This window comes from Triturus cristatus, chromosome 3_1 (genome assembly GCF_964204655.1).
Source record: "Triturus cristatus chromosome 3_1, aTriCri1.1, whole genome shotgun sequence".
In the NCBI taxonomy this organism is placed as follows: Eukaryota; Metazoa; Chordata; class Amphibia; order Caudata; family Salamandridae; genus Triturus; species Triturus cristatus.
Genome location: NC_140583.1, coordinates 584,907,644 through 584,923,745, shown reverse-complemented (window position 1 = coordinate 584,923,745; position 16,102 = coordinate 584,907,644).

Below are 16,102 nucleotides of genomic sequence, written 5' to 3'. Positions count from 1 at the left end.
GTCCCCAGTGGTACCGCCCACATTCTCCTCAGCAACATCTCAGTGGCACCGCAGTAAGAGTCAGAGTCAGGCTGAGACACCAAGGCGACCGAGTAGTACTGCAATGAAACAAAGTGCATCATTGAGCCTAACTGGGTTAAAGAAAACAAATACACCACAAAGGAAAATAATCCAGCCTACCATTGACAGCATGCTTAGGTTGGAGGGGCAGTACCAACGCAACCACCCAACGGCACGGTTGTACAATGCGAAGCTGGCTAAAATGTTAGCGCTGGACCTTCTCCCTTTCTCATTTGTGGAAGGGGTGGGTTTCCTTGAATTTGTTTCAACCATCTGCCCTAAATGGAAGGTTCCCAGCCGGTCCTATTTCGCAAGAGTTGCTGTTCCAGCACTACATCATGATGTGCTAGAATTGGTTGGACAAGCTTTGCAGCAGAGTGCTGTTCACAATATCCACCTAACAACAGACATGTGGACCACTTGCCAAGCCACTGATTACATGTGCATCACTGCACACTGGGTCTCATTTGTGGGGGTTAGAGATAAGCTATCTGAAGTAGGTGCTGTTGACACAGCTGAGATTTTTAAAGCTACTCGGAAACATGCAACTGTATCCATGTTCGCCATGGAGAAATCTTATACTGCTGTAAACATATTGGAAGAGTTTCACAGAAAGGTTTTTGAATGGCCGCGCCCAAGAGGGCTTAAGATTGGTTTTGTTTCCACAGATAATGGTAGTAATGTACTTAAGGCTATGGAGCTTGGTTCCTATTTCAGGGTTCCGTGTTTGGCGCACTGCATTAACATTATTGTTCAAGACTTTCTGAAAAAAGAAGCCACAGTCAGCAACTTACTGACCACCTGCCGAAGAATATGCATGCATTTCAGCCATTCTTTTAAAGCTCGGAAGCAGCTGAGGATCATTCAACGTGACTATAGAATGCCAGTCAAAGCACTCATCCAGGAGGTGGCAACACGTTGGAACTCAACTTATTACATGCTTGACGGTCTGTTTGAGCAGTACAGGCCAATCAATGAATATGTCATGCGAAGAGGGGATGCTACTGTGAAAGGCATGACCCTTCAGATGGACCAATGGTGCCTAGTTAAATGCCTGACTGAGATGCTTCTTCCTTTCGAGGTCTTCACACGTGAAGTCAGCAAGTAGGACTGTATTATGGGCCAAGCTATCCCATTGTTGCGAATGCTAGAGCATCAGCTGAAGGAGGTGTCTGAAGCATACAAAGGTGTAGAGTTAAAAAAAGAAGCATATGAGTTGGTGGAGAGTTTAGCCCATCGCTTAGCTGACACTACAAGGGTGCAAAATAAGATTTTGTCACAAAAACATTACATTTGTGCCACAATTCTGGATCCACGGACAAAATGGGCACTGAAGACAATTCCTTTTTCAGAAATGGATGTTGCCCGGTACAAAACTTGGATAGCTGAGTCAGCGAGTAAGTTGGAAAATGAACGGCTGCTAATTAAAAGCCGGCTAGATAAACCCACAACAAGTACTGCAGTCGGGCATCCGGCGTCAAGTTCAACTTCGGAGCCTGAGGGCAGTGCGTTTGGCTAAGAACACTCACCAACACTATCGACAACAGCAAGAACTGAATCATTAGGCCCAGTAAAATCATTACAGGATTGGTATTTACAGCAAGGTTTTGGTAAGTCCAGTGCTGATGCAACGAGAAAAGAGCCCGAAAAAAGTTTAGCACCCCTCAACATTGAGCACATGGTCCAGGCCTATCTGGACGACCCAACAGAGGTGTACATTGATCAAAACCTATTGCGGTATTGGTATGGGAAAAGGGGCCAATGGCCACTGCTCAGCAGGCTGGCGATAAACTATCTGGCTTGCCCTGTCACAAATGTCTCTTCTGAACGTGTTTTTAGTGCTGCTGGTTCCATTGTAACAGTAAGAAGGACCAGTCTCTCGCCCAAAAACGTGGAGAGGTTAACCATGATCAAAAGGAATCAGCACTTTATACCACCAAATTACACAATACGTGAATCAAGGGAGGAAGATGAGGACAGCGGCTCAGGTGACGGAAGTGGTGTGTTAGATGATGATTAACTACTTCTGGTTGAACCCCCAGAGTTTGAGGACGAGCTATACTTCCCTGACAATTAGGCCTGCACTTCTTACTGTCTTCCTCCCTTATTTTCTTTTATTTGTGTGTCTGTCTTTCTGGTTAGAAACTTCAAATCACAACAAATCCATCACCACCATCTTCTAATTGTTTTATTGCCATATACAAGTTTCAGCTATCTGCATTTCACAGTACACTCCTCCGAATCCTGCTCTTCCATCCTCCTGAATCTCCCTAAATCCATTGCCCTCAAGAAGACAGATGATGAATGGATGATGCAAAATAGAAGAAAAAAGAAAATATTTCCTATTCCCTCCAAAAGAAGTGGAACATGATTGATGATGACTACTATAGCTATCCTCTTTTCTGATCCGAGAGAGACTGCCCATTAACTGAAGTTGAGAAGGAACAGGTAATGAATGATGCCATGCATTGGACGCTGACTGAGTGATTTTGTTGTTTGTTGTGCATGAAGCTACTTCATTGTGTACTTTATGTAATAATCTACACACTAAAAGTAACTCAAGTCCCTTTTACCTTCTTGTATTTTTAATAACAAGTTTGTACTTCTACTGCAGGCCGATACATTGCATTTTGAATATAGGAAGGGGACTCACTCGGAACACTGCAGACTGAGTTGAACAACACCATCATGATGACCACAGTGACATAGTATCTTCACAGTCACTCAGTACACGGATCGGAGATGATTGATGGAATAAGTCAGGGCATTTCATGAGTGGCACAAAAGGTAAACAAGTAAACAACAACCACAGCAGACCTAAATGTCTGTGTAGCGGTGGAGTCAAGTGTAGCGGTGGTATGACTGCGGTGCATTGATTTAGTCACTTAAATTGTACAGTGCTATGTTGCTGGATATGTGCTTTGTTAAACTCTTTCAAAAAATGTACGCTAAATGGAGGATGTGCAAAGGGTGCCGTCACCGTTGGCCTGCTCTGTCCTGTTGGTGTTGTAGGTTAATGCTGGAAACTGACTAGAGTAGAGATGATGCATCTATGGCGCCTTGGAAAGTGTTCTTGTTGCACTACACCATAACTTGTGCATTTTTTTCAACTTGGTTTCTCAATATCCCTTTTATTTTTGCATCTACAATTACAGGCCGGGCCTTACCCTGTGCTATACTTGGGAAAACAATGCACACTTACCTTACTAATGAATCTACATCTGTCAGGCAGGCAGGCAGTGGCGTCACCCAAGATTGATGGACGGAGCATCCATGGAAGGGAGGACCAAGAGGAATGCCGAGATTCAACTCCCCATTTGACCAGGATAACACAGTAACAGTATCAACTTTCATCAACTTTTAAATAATTCGATTAATCTTTTTGTCTACAATCATTACAACAGTGTGTTCTTGTTGTTATTATTATTATTATCATTAGGTTTGCTCTCTGTTTATAATTCATCCCTACAGATATTTTAAAATTTTCTTTGCTATCTGTAAAAGTAAGCCCGGTAACAGTGAACACAAACTGTATGTAATCCGGGTCTCCTTATCATCATCATGCATGCATTTCCTTTTCCTCCCTTAACATATTGATATGGATATGGTAGTCTACAAAGATTCTGTCGTTTGTTGTTTGTCCATGCGTACTGTTTTTCTTTCTCAAATATTTCCCCAAACCCCCCTTCTCAACCATTCAACAAACCCTAACCCTCTTCCCCCGGGCTGTGTGACTTATTGAGGTATGACTAAGTTAAATGTACACCGATAATTTATCACACGCTTGCTGGGGCGGATGTGGCAAAAGCAACAGTACTTCAATTTCAAGGCAGGGCGGGGATCTTCTTCTGCTTGCCCACCCATGAGCAGTATATTTGTGAGGTAATTTTTTTACCAAAGGAACCTAATAAATCAGCATTAATTGCTGGCATTGATTGGATTAATGAATTTGTTGTCATCCTCCTACACAGCACTAACAGTTACGCTTGTGTCCAGTGTACTGTAGGCCTAGTCAAGTGACTCGACACAACTAGAGTTTATAACTCTGTGTACTTCTAGGCTATCCCCACCACCATTATGTTTTGTTGTATTTTTGCATATTATTGTTTGGCAGTAAGTTCTGTACTGTACTTCATTCTACTACTCCTCGAAGAGTCTCTCCGGCTACTGACTGTCTCATTTTCTTTTTTTGCAAATGCTGCTGCCAGTGTCTACTACTACTACTACCACCACCACAACCATGGCATGTTAGGAAAGAAAACCATCATCACCATGCAGCCATCGCTGTGCCTAAGTTAAACATCAAGCAAAGGTAAGAGAAGTTTGGGGGAGGCATAATTAATAATGGACATGTTTTCATTAATTCAATTTCACAGACCCCTTTGAGTCCAGTTGCAGAGTGCCTAGAGTAGAAGAGACTGACAGTACTAGTAGGACAAGTCAATCAGTGAGGGATGCCGCATCTATCTGTTTGTGTCTTACAAAGTCAGCCAATTATTAAAATCAAACACTGGCTGTGTGCGGCCCTGCACCAGCATGGAAAGAAGGATACAGTGTGATGTAAAATAGTAACCCCACCCAGAAATCATTAACAACATCGTATGTAAAGTAGAAATATATTATTTAATACCCTGACAAAAATAAACTATGTAAAAAAATCTCACAACACCTGACCCACCCCTCTCCCTAACCCCAACCAATGTCCGTAAAGAAAACGTCAAACAAAATGTCCAATTGTCCAACGAAAAGAGAAAACCCAACGCCTGATTCCCACCCACCCAAAGAATAATTAAAAAAGGGGCAATAAACAGGGTCTTAAGTTCGGCAGGCTTGACTCTGGAGGACACGAACTTGATCCTCCAGGTGGGCAACACAGCGCTTCAATGCGCGGCAGTTGCATCCACATGGGGGGCATCACTGATGGAGGGGCGGCGGTGGACGGCTGCCAGACGGTGGCGGCGTACCACTGGAGGGCGGTGGCTGGGGCCTGGGGCATTGGAGGAGGCTGCAGCTGCTGCCGCCTCCTCCTCCTCCTCTTCCAGAACCACCAGCCGACGATATTCAGTCTGTATGGCGTCCAGCTTCCAGTGCCGGGCCTTGGCTGCCAACTCCTTCCTGTCAGGTTTGCCCTTGGAAGGAGTAGCTATATATGAAGAAGAAAAAACAAGACTATTGTAAAATATACTCTTAGCAAAGCAGTAAGACATTAATTCTACACATAGAAGCACTAGCAAGCACAGTACATAACATTTGTGGTATGTATCTATCCTCCCACTTTCTTGGACTTTACCATTTGAGGGAGTTTCAGGCATTCAACCAACCATGCATCTGATTCCTATCAGCCACCTGTGCATGCATGCATCCCACGTATCCTTCTATGCCAGTCATAAATATTAAATGTCGCCCGTCCTTCTTCCTTCCACTTTTCTTTCCCTTTTCGTTCAACCCATCCATCAAGGTCATCTGATCAGACTTTTAGTCTTCTCCATAAAACTTTTACAGCTGAGTTGAAATCAGATAGAAGAGGCCATTGGTTACTCAACACTCCCGCCGCTAATGCTTTTACTAATGCTAAGTAAAGCATTCACAACAACTTCTTACTTAGTAAGTTTCAACTGTACAGTATTATACAGTACACCCTTGCAGTGAGTGTAATGTCAATAAGTAAGGATTAGGAATCTAACTTACCACTGCTGCTGGCTCACCCCCTGCAGCTCTTCCTGCAACTGCCGCATCCTCTCTTTCGTCAGCAGCCACGTCGCCTTCGCCGCTGGCCCCGGCACTGGTGGTTGGAAGTGCGCCTTGAAAAAACATTACACATTTTTTAGGTGTCATATACACCTCCCCCTATTTTTCACTAGCAAGATTGAAAATTGAGTTAATAGTATTACATACATATACAGCATACATCACTAGTACAAATTAGGTAGTAGTAGAGTAGTCACTAGTAGTTATATGGTCCCTAGGGTCATTCTATTCTTTGCTTAGTTAGCCCAAGCCATGCAACCATTTTACCTTTGTGTCTTTTATTTGTGCACATGCGTCATTACCTCGCAGCTTGTTGTATAAAGAGTGATGCCTTTGAGCCCACATGAGCTCATACTGCTACTGTCAAAGCGCTGCGTACAAGGTCAAACAAAACAAGTCACTTTGTTATGGAGTTCTGGTGTTAGTCCATATTGCTTATCCAAAATGCTACACTTTTTGGCACGACTGAGAAATGCTTGCAATATACTAAGAAATGCTTGCAATATACTAATGCGCACCATTTTTCTCCTAACAGACGGAAGATTCCCTTCTACGAACCAGAGCTTTGCAGAGCTTATGATTTAACCAGTACTAGGTTCTTCTAAGGTGAGGGGTCCACAGAATTTGCTCTGAGATCTTCATTTATAATTGTATATAAACTATATTCCTACAAAGGGGATGGTGGTGCTTCCACCACTGTTCAGTTATCATGATTTCTCATTTTTTTTCTTCCTTCTATGGACTTGTAGTTGTTGTAAGTATAATTAAGTGTAACAATGTTTATAGTTTTAATCTTATGCATTTTGCTGCTGGTGCTGCATTATAGAACAACGTACAGAGCTTGTCAGTTACAAATAAAACTTTTGAACTTACATAGACTCTGTGGTATTGGTGTGGATGGACTTACACGAGTGAGCGAGCGAATGGAAGGGTGTGCATGTGCATTGCTTCCCCGACTGAGAGGTCGGGAGTGTTATGTTCTGGGTTGTCTACTCATTGGGTATCTTGGGGGGGTGGTTCGTAGAGCTAATAGTAATGAAACACTACTATAGCTAGTCGGGCAGGGGATTGTGGTGAGTTCTGTTCTGTGTGAGAAAGGTCCAACCTCCCATCACCAACATCCTATATTCTTGTGCAAAGTTCTGTATGTGCAAAATCCCTACAACAGTAGTAGTATGTCCTATCCTATCAAAATAGTAAAATCTGGTTGGGCATTTTGTTGGTGGGAATTGTCGAAAAACATCAAGATTAATTAAGCCTCAAAGATTAAGGAGACTAGAAGGAGTACAAGAGGAAAACCCAAAGGACTGGACTCAATGGCTAGAGCTACTGGTGAATCTGACTTTTATTTAAAACCTTTTAAATAAAGAGTGGCCAACTGGGCATGCTTAGCTACAGAGGAGACTAATAGTAGTAGTACAGAGAGTCATAGCAGAGGCAGTTGGAGGCAGGGATAACACGAATTTAGAAACAGATAGTCTAGATCAATGGATAATTGTTGGTAAAAAATAGCAGTAGGAAACGGAAACAATAGTTCGGAAAAATACGGTGCAGTAAAAGTTACTGAATAAGAATTAATAATATTAAAAACAGGAAGACTTACTGGGGACAGCAGAAGAGCCCTCGTTCTGGTCCTCCTGTCCTTGGTGTTGTGGAACTGCTCCCGCCGACTCTGCCCCCGTCTTCTTGCCCCTGGGTGCTGATCATGAAAGATATAAAAAATAAAGATACAAACATTGAAGATTGGTGTGAAACAAATAAAATATTTTTAAAAGACTGTCAAAAAAACATTTATGTAAACAACAATTGCAATAAAATTGACCTATCTAATCTGGTCGACTAGTAGTATCGGGGGGATTCGCGGACTGACTAGTTATTATTTATCTACACTAATCCAGTGTTCCATTCTGATTCCAGAATACTAACTAAACCCAAGTAGTACGTACCACCTGACCTAGCCTACCTATTCCAGGCGTGCCAATTGTACATTAAGTAAGCATTTCCACTTCTTTTAGTCCCCAAAAATGCATAAATGGAGGACACATGCCTTAATTTTTGCATACACTAAATTGTTGGTTGGTTGATGCTGATGTTCTGCTAGTGCTAAGCCTATTACCACTCACTGAACAAACTGCAAAAGGTTTTACTAAGGACTGCGGTAAGCACTAGCAGCACTCAGCAGCACGTGACGTAACAGATGGGGCGTCATGCGTCACAGACCACTAAAAAATTACAAACTCATAATAAATAACTAAACCTAAGTATCAATCCACCCCTATCTCTTAGTGACAGGACAAAGGAAGAACTAGAGTCACTCTAGCATAACCTAACTTAAGTTTTCTAAAATAAACTCTTACATAATCACGCAAAACGAGCACAAACGCAAAGTTGCAAATAACAAGATTAGTACCGCAGAGCACCTGTGTCATAACAATCACAGAAGACTTTTAAACATAAATTACCTGTAATGTAAGCAGCAGCATTCTAGCTGGTCGGAAAAAATATATATTCGCAATATATAACACAGAGCAGAAGAACAGATACAAAGTAGTAATAATTAAATAGCTACTCACCAAGACCCGGGACCTCCACTCCTAGCAGGTCCAGCAGGTCCTGCTCCCGGTCCAGGATATCGGACCACCGGTGCGTCAACTGGTTCTGGCTGCGCCGGACACCAAAGCAGCAAAACACTACCTGGCGCTCCTTTCCCCACCGCTGCCGACACTCCTGGAGCCTGTACCCAGACCCAGGCCTGCCGCCTGCTGCCAGGGTATAGGTGAGGTGGCGCTGCACAAAAAAACCCAGTGCGGCTAACTCCACCTCCCCAAATAAGGCCCGTGCCTGCACCCCTCGTGGGCGCTGCTTTTCGCAAGTAAGGTGGTCGCGGCTCTGGCTGCGATGCGCCCTGTGGCCCTTTGCCATGGTTCTGGGGTCGGCGGGGGGCAGAAAAGAAAAGGTAAAAATTACAAAAGTAAGTAAAAGAAATAAAAAAGCAGGTAATAGAAAAGGAGTGAAAAAGTAGTTAAAAAACACACAAAAAGTAGACAAAAACAAAAAATATGGAATCAGGAAAATAGAGAGAGAGAGATAATAAATAAAAAAGATCAAAAAAAGGTTTCAGAAACAAAGCATTGAAAAGATACAGGGAGGATTGAAAAGCAGACCACAGAACCATAGCAATAGAGTGAAAAACAAGATGGCCGCGCCCATTGCGACCGCATGGGCAAGTTCACAAGATATTTTCCCCCCGAGCACACAAAAAGCGTCGCAAACACGTAATACGTGTTCCCGAACAGGAAATACCTATCGTGAACGGGCGCAAGCATGCATTGCTCGACCCGGAACAGGAAATAGCATTGCGAGCGGGCGGGAAAAGTGAAAACAAGATGGCTGCGCCCATTAGCGACCGCATGGGCAAGTTGGCGAATCATTTCCAACGCAATGACGCAAAAAAATCGCGAACAGGCAGGACAAAAACTTCCGCGTCTTCGCGATATTTCCGCGTGTTCGCAGAGATTTTTAACGTTTTCGCAAAGATTTGCGTAATGCGATTACGCAAATTCCGCCCACCCCCAGTTATTATACAAAAATGGTAATCCTGCTGTGTGATACTAAGAATCCTTATGCATAATAAATGAGGCTAGTTTTCTAAGAAAACCACACAACATTTATTCGGCACATAACTATGTAAAAGGTCAGCGCCAGAACTGTTATGTAAAGCAAGGTAGGACAAATGTAGGTAAGCGGTCATGCATCTACCGAGGCCTATATTAGGGTACATTGGGGCTCATAACAAATCCACTATAAACTGAAAAACTCACTACTAAATTAAACATTACTAACTAAACTGCAGGAAATGTAAACAAAGAAACTTACAAATCAAAAACTATACAAAAACTTTTAAAATAATTAATGAAATAAATAATTAACATAATTAATTAAAATGTGTTAATTACAATACAAATGAATAAGAAATATAAAAATTAATTTATCTTTTATCATTTATATTGTAACACATATTGTGTACATAGTTAGGCACATATTTTAAATTGCATTGTGACATGCATTGTAGATTAATATTTTAAATACATTATACATAAGTTTCAATATACGTGACTTTTTTGACAATATTCTGTTTCACTATATTTTTGAATGCTATTCTGGTATTTTGCATACAAACTAAGTAATCTCAATATTTGTATCGATGATATTTCGGACACAATATCGTTCTGTCATGATATTTTGGTGAACTATATTTTGTCGTACAACCACTTTCAAGCTCATTCTTCAATCCTGGCCTATAGTACAATCCGATGTTCAAGAATATGTTATGTCTTATCCCATTTGAACCCCCAAAAATGTTACATTCTAAATGTTTAGGACACTTGCAGCCCTTACCAGTAGCACCAGTGGCTCCATGACCATGGTGTACATACTCTATTAATTTTATTAACGATTTTTCATCTTCAAAAGGGTTTCCAGTTAGCATTGTTACACTTATTAGCAGCTCCTTTTCTCTTTCTGATAAGTTACCTACACTTGCAGAAATGGCTTAATCTTTTTGAGTGGCATTTTTTCGCTGTGGGCAAGGGCCACTTTCTCAGTTGAACAGGAGATGGCCCTGATGGTCCGAGTAACCCTCATCTTGGCACGTGAGGGTGAGAAACACAGGTTACGACCTCAATGAGATCAGTGCTATTGGCAACATCGCACAACTTCACAGCAACCAGAATGGATGACTCTCTTGCAACACTGGTCGAGACTGGACTGGGCATCTCACACTCTGCTCAGCGGGATCTGCTCGCCAATGATCCCCACTGAGCTTCGCTTCCTCCAGACTCTGTTGCACACTAGTCTAGGCAGGCAGAAAGAAGGCTGGTGATCCAGGAACAGGGCAAGTGTTCTTGGCTCTTGGGTGATGGCCCCTATCATAGAAGGGAGACTGACAGACATTGGTCCTCAGTCCTGGTTCTAGTAGCAAAATTGTCTTAGTGAACTTTCCTTGCCTGATGAGATGGTGCTGTTCAACAAAGTATGGGGTACTTGCACGCACATTAAAACTCCAAATACAGACACACATGTCTTTTAATTCAGGTTCAGAGTTTCAGCTCCTTTGAACGTCCATCTTTTCTGCACTGCCCTTTGTCAAAGGGGCAGTCTGCTGCAGCAAGAGTGGGTCTAATTCTGTGTGACCCACAACACAGGCCAAGTAAGTAATAAGGGGTTTCACCGGGCTGTCATCTTTGTCTGAGATATGCCCCTTAAATGTTCAAAGGACGAAGCCTTCCTCAGCATCAGATTCCCTGGTAGTGCCAGGAATCTCCCAGACAATATGCAAGGACATAACTGGCCAATAACTATTCCTGGAATCAGAGTCCCTTGATATGCACAGATGATGCTCAGCCACTCATCATTCAGTGTGTGTGACCCACCTCAGCCCTCATAAATGTTTGCAATGCACAACTACCGTACCAAGATGCTAAAGCTCAAGATATTATTGTCACTAGGGCACACTGGACAGGGGTGCACATCCGTCACCATGCAGTCCCAACACTTACATGTTCAACACCTACCATCCCAATGTCACCTCTGCATGACTCTTAGACAACTTAGACTACAGCAACAGGCAATATTTAGGACTATCAGACTCACCCTACAACAACCTACAGCACATTTAGAACATTGTGGTATGTACAGCAAATGGGCTCTGGACGGTGACCATATGTTAGCCACAAGAAGGAGGCTTCAGCAGCTCTCTATTAACAAAGTACTCAGCTCAAAATCTTATGCCTCATACACAAACCCACCTACTCATAAATGTGATACATCCTCTGCTACAGAAAGTTTTCCTAATTATGAGGCAGAACATACCCTCCTGCCCAGTACCCATCTTCATCTACAGCTGTGTCAAGCAGATTCAAACTTGCTTGGATAGGAGGGGCCATTGTGCACTAGGTAGATCCAGAAACTTAATACAGCCTCCCCCTTGACTTATGTAAAGTGACCAGGCTACTGTTTTTTGGGAAGGCTATGTAGACGTTTCAATTCTGTTAATTCCTTGATCCTTGAACTTTTTGTTTTTCTTCTCATCCCCCCTCAATCTTCTTTCATTAGTACCGTGATGGTCACTGACTGACTGAGCACATTACTGACAAATAAAAATATATATATATTTCACAAGCCTGCATTAATCTTGAATGAATGTCCAGATTTGCATCATTACTCAGTAATCCTAGTATGTATTCAAATGTGCCACTTTGCTCAGCAATCATTGGCATTCTTACCAATATTAACTAATCATCCGTACATGCCCAGGATTTCATCTACAGAGCAAGCTAATATGTGCTTAGGCACAGCATGAGGATAACACAGAAAGATGGGTGCAAAGGGTACAGAGAAGCAGTGTCTTTCTCTGATAAGTAACCAGCTGCCTTCTTGTGAATTCTCATATGGCCGCAATGCCTGCACCTCCTGCTTGACAACTTCACCTGCCACCGTGACCCACAATATCATTGAGCACCCAGGTGTCATGCTTTTGCGTGCAGTTCCATGCATTGCACTCTGGACCCCGGGGCAGCAAGAAGGTACTCTCTATTGTCGCCTGCTGCTTTCCTGGTTGTGCTCTGAGCTCCAGGGAATCTGCACGACAATTCTGTCATGGTTGTAGCAAGCATAGACTGGAAGCATAAAGCATGGAGTGACTGCTTACTTTTGGCTATGCCTTCCAAAGCAGCAAGGTTGCCTCTACAGGTGCAGCAGTAAGAGCCGGAATTTGTAAACATCAGGGCATTTTAGGGGAATCCTTACATCTAAGATGGATGCTGTAGGAACGTGGCCATCTTAAGTGAGGGTATACAATCAGTAGTCTTCAGCAGCTTTCTGGATGATAGCCATTAGGGTCAGGTGATACAGGCTCTCTCCTTCAGGATCACAAAGAGACCCCAGGCATAAAGCATGACATGCTGGCTCATTGTCTGCAGAGTAATGTCTTTTGGAGCAGCGGCCTCTTTTGGTGCAGCGTTACAACAAACAAATGATGGACGGAATGCTGACAATGCATACATTCTCCCCCAGTCAAGAGATCTGGGTTAAATCCATCGTTCTTTTGCCCACTACACCACCCCAGTTTAGACATGGCCATATGCAAATCAGTCTTGACCCTGTGCCTCATGGGAACAGTCCAGCCCGAACTGCCAAGCCATGTCTTCCCTGGACCGGAATCAAGCATCCTAGGACCGGTTTCTGGCTATCATCCGTCATCAGCCAGGATAGCTTGACTCCAGTGGCGTAGTGAGCACGGGTCCCACGTCTGGGAATACCCATCCCACTTAGGGCAAAAAGCGTTACAACAAACAAATGATGGACGGAATGCTGACAATGCATACATTCTCCCCCAGTCAAGAGATCTGGGTTAAATTGTTCTTTTGCCCACTACACCACCCCAGTTTAGACAGCCCATCATTGCAGAGCTTGACAGCCACATGTATCAAGCAGGTAGCATCTGTGTGGCTCCCATGCATCGCCTGATTGGTGGCACAGTTATAAATTGTGATGTCAGAGATGGATGCTTATGCAATTACCACTACAAAATGTAAACATCCGCAGCATGTCTTTGTTGATCCAAAACTTAAAAGACACACTTTTAGGCAATTGCCAAATGGGCAGACCGAAATAATGTCAACGTCTGGAAGGGGCTAACCAAAACCCTATTCTCAGTGAATTTTTTATATGATGATGACATAAGCTCTGGGCAGCCACGACTAAAAACAAGTTCATGTCAATATGATTACTGGATGATTATAAGAATCATAGATAGACTCACCAAAGGGAAAGTGCAGTGACAGCCACAGACTGCAGCAATCACCTTTGTTCCAAAAGGAGGACAGGGGTGCAAATATACACACTCCGCCACTCAGCCTTTGCTCAAACTTTTAGTAGCTGTACGTGGGTGGTTTTCACTCTGGCCTTGGAGGTGGGCTCTTACGAACTTTGTGAGGGTTATTTTAGACTAAGAAATCACCCACACTTGGGAGAGAAGAACCTTAAAAACCTCCCAAGCGTCTCAGCGGTCGACCACAGTGAAAGACAAAGCAGAACTCTTCTGCTCAAACACAAGCTGCCAAAATAGAATATGTGCAGAAAAGCCCTATATTTTTGTAGTGGGGACAAAACCTTGGAGTGCAAGTGCCTATTTCCTTGCACCCTTTTGGTACTCTTGTCCTAGCAAGGTAACCAGCTCTTTTCAACCCAGAATAGTTGATTCAACCTTTAAAACAACAAAATGTGATGATTTTCCAACTTTTGAATTCGATATGCTTGGAAACAGACAAATCTCCAAAATGCATTCCCTCTTCAGATTTTGCAAGCACTCTTTACTTTATAAGAAAACAGTGGTGAAATACCCCTGTGCTAGGAACAATGGTGTAATCAATCTACATGCAGGGCAATTGCTAAAGCGTCAATCAAGGAGGAAAAATGGTTGCAGTTAATTGGTAGCAAACATATGAAAATACAAATAAAAGGTATTCTGTAAATATTTCCTAAAAACCAAGAAATAGATGAGGTAGACTATAATTATTAGAATACACATTACATAAAAATTAAAGGATGAGTAAAAACAAAGAGGTGCTTTTTAGTACACACAGTGTGGCCTATACAAGGACAACAGCTGTCAAACTCAGAAGACCTGGCAAAGGTCGCTGGAGCCTTAAATACCTCGCTTACAGTATATGCTCTACCAATAGTGTTAAGAGGTGCAGTGACATGGTGTGAAATTGCTTCTATTCATATCTATTATGGCCACTCAAGAAGAAAACAGTGAATCCTCCCTGAATCCAATCACGCGCCTATTTTTAAACTGAGAACTGTATTAGAGGGATGACATATTAACAGCTTCAGAGGAACACCTTACTAAACTACAGTTCACCCCTATAAAACACCAATTGCCATTAATAGAAGGTAGCGGGCACCGGTAAAGCACCAGTTCTCCCAGTCTCCGCGAATTCATAAATCATGCTGGGTGGTAATAACGTCTCTGAGCGTCAGAACACATTACATGCACCATGTGATTCAAATCTGTCATGCGTCAGGCTTTTTAGAAGTCACAGACAGGAAAATTCCAGATTGGCCCGCGGTTAGCACACCGTGCGCAGGTCAAGCCTTCCCGTGCTGCATTTGTGCCTTCGCTGTTGGCGGGTGCAGCGTTTAGGAAGCGGCCGATTTTGTGCTCAATTGTACAGACTGTAATTGGAGTCATTTTTTGCAATGAATAAAGCTTTGCCCAAGAATAATCACCTGATCTAAGCTAGCCTCCCTCCCGTTTCATCCCCGTGACATAAAAGAAAGCCTTTGTAAGGATTAGCAAGAATGAAACCGCATGGGACACCGGCATGGAGTGTCACCACTGGCTATTTCAAGTGGCGCTCCGGCTTGCAGCGTCTGGGATGTTATCGCAGGAGGGCTGCTGTCACGGACCCTGGACGTGGCAATGCTTTGGTGCTCCCAGGCACCTCGTTTCATACTTTTTATCTCTCTATTTGGGAGCTGATTAGCCTCAGTTTTTCAAGGGTATCGTTCCAGGCCCGCCAGGCTGCCGAAGCTGGGCCGTGCTCCGCCTGCAAAGCAATCCCGCGGAACAAGTGCCAGTTCGGGGCATGTAGGGGAAGTTTTGGCGGAGGGGGCCCGCAGCCCAAGCGCGGCTGAAGTGATTAGAGCTGACTGGAGCGCCGCGGAGGAAGGCCTCGGAGCCCGGCGCGCGCGCGGCCTGGTGCGTGTAAACAGCGCCCTGGCTGACAGCGTTTCCCCTTCCCCATCTGCGGCTGACGGAGAATCCATTATTTCTGCAATCCCCGGGGAGCCAAAGAGGTCCCGGCCATCATTACTCCTAGGCAAATGTAACTGACTCTGCTGCACACCCTAATTTGCTTGCCATAATTATAGGTCGGCCACCCCTTTTGTTATTTATAAAAAAGAATCCTTTTTTGTTCTTATCAATAATAAATGGGATGCAGTGAATCACGCGGCTGCAATATTTTGATATTATGGAAATGCTAATGGGAGCTATCGACAGCACCTACTCCTTATCGGCTGGTCACGTGGTCTGTCAGGCAGCCAGTGGCGAGCTTCGGCTCCAGTGTATATGTAAATGTCCAACTGTACTTCAGAGAGATGGCGAGCTGGCAATTAATATTTTTTCTTTTTTTTCCCAGGCGGCAGATCGACAGGCAAATTTATTTTCTTCCATCTCCGCGGGACCAAACCAAGAGGAGGTGGTTGGAGAGCGCCCCTCTTCCCG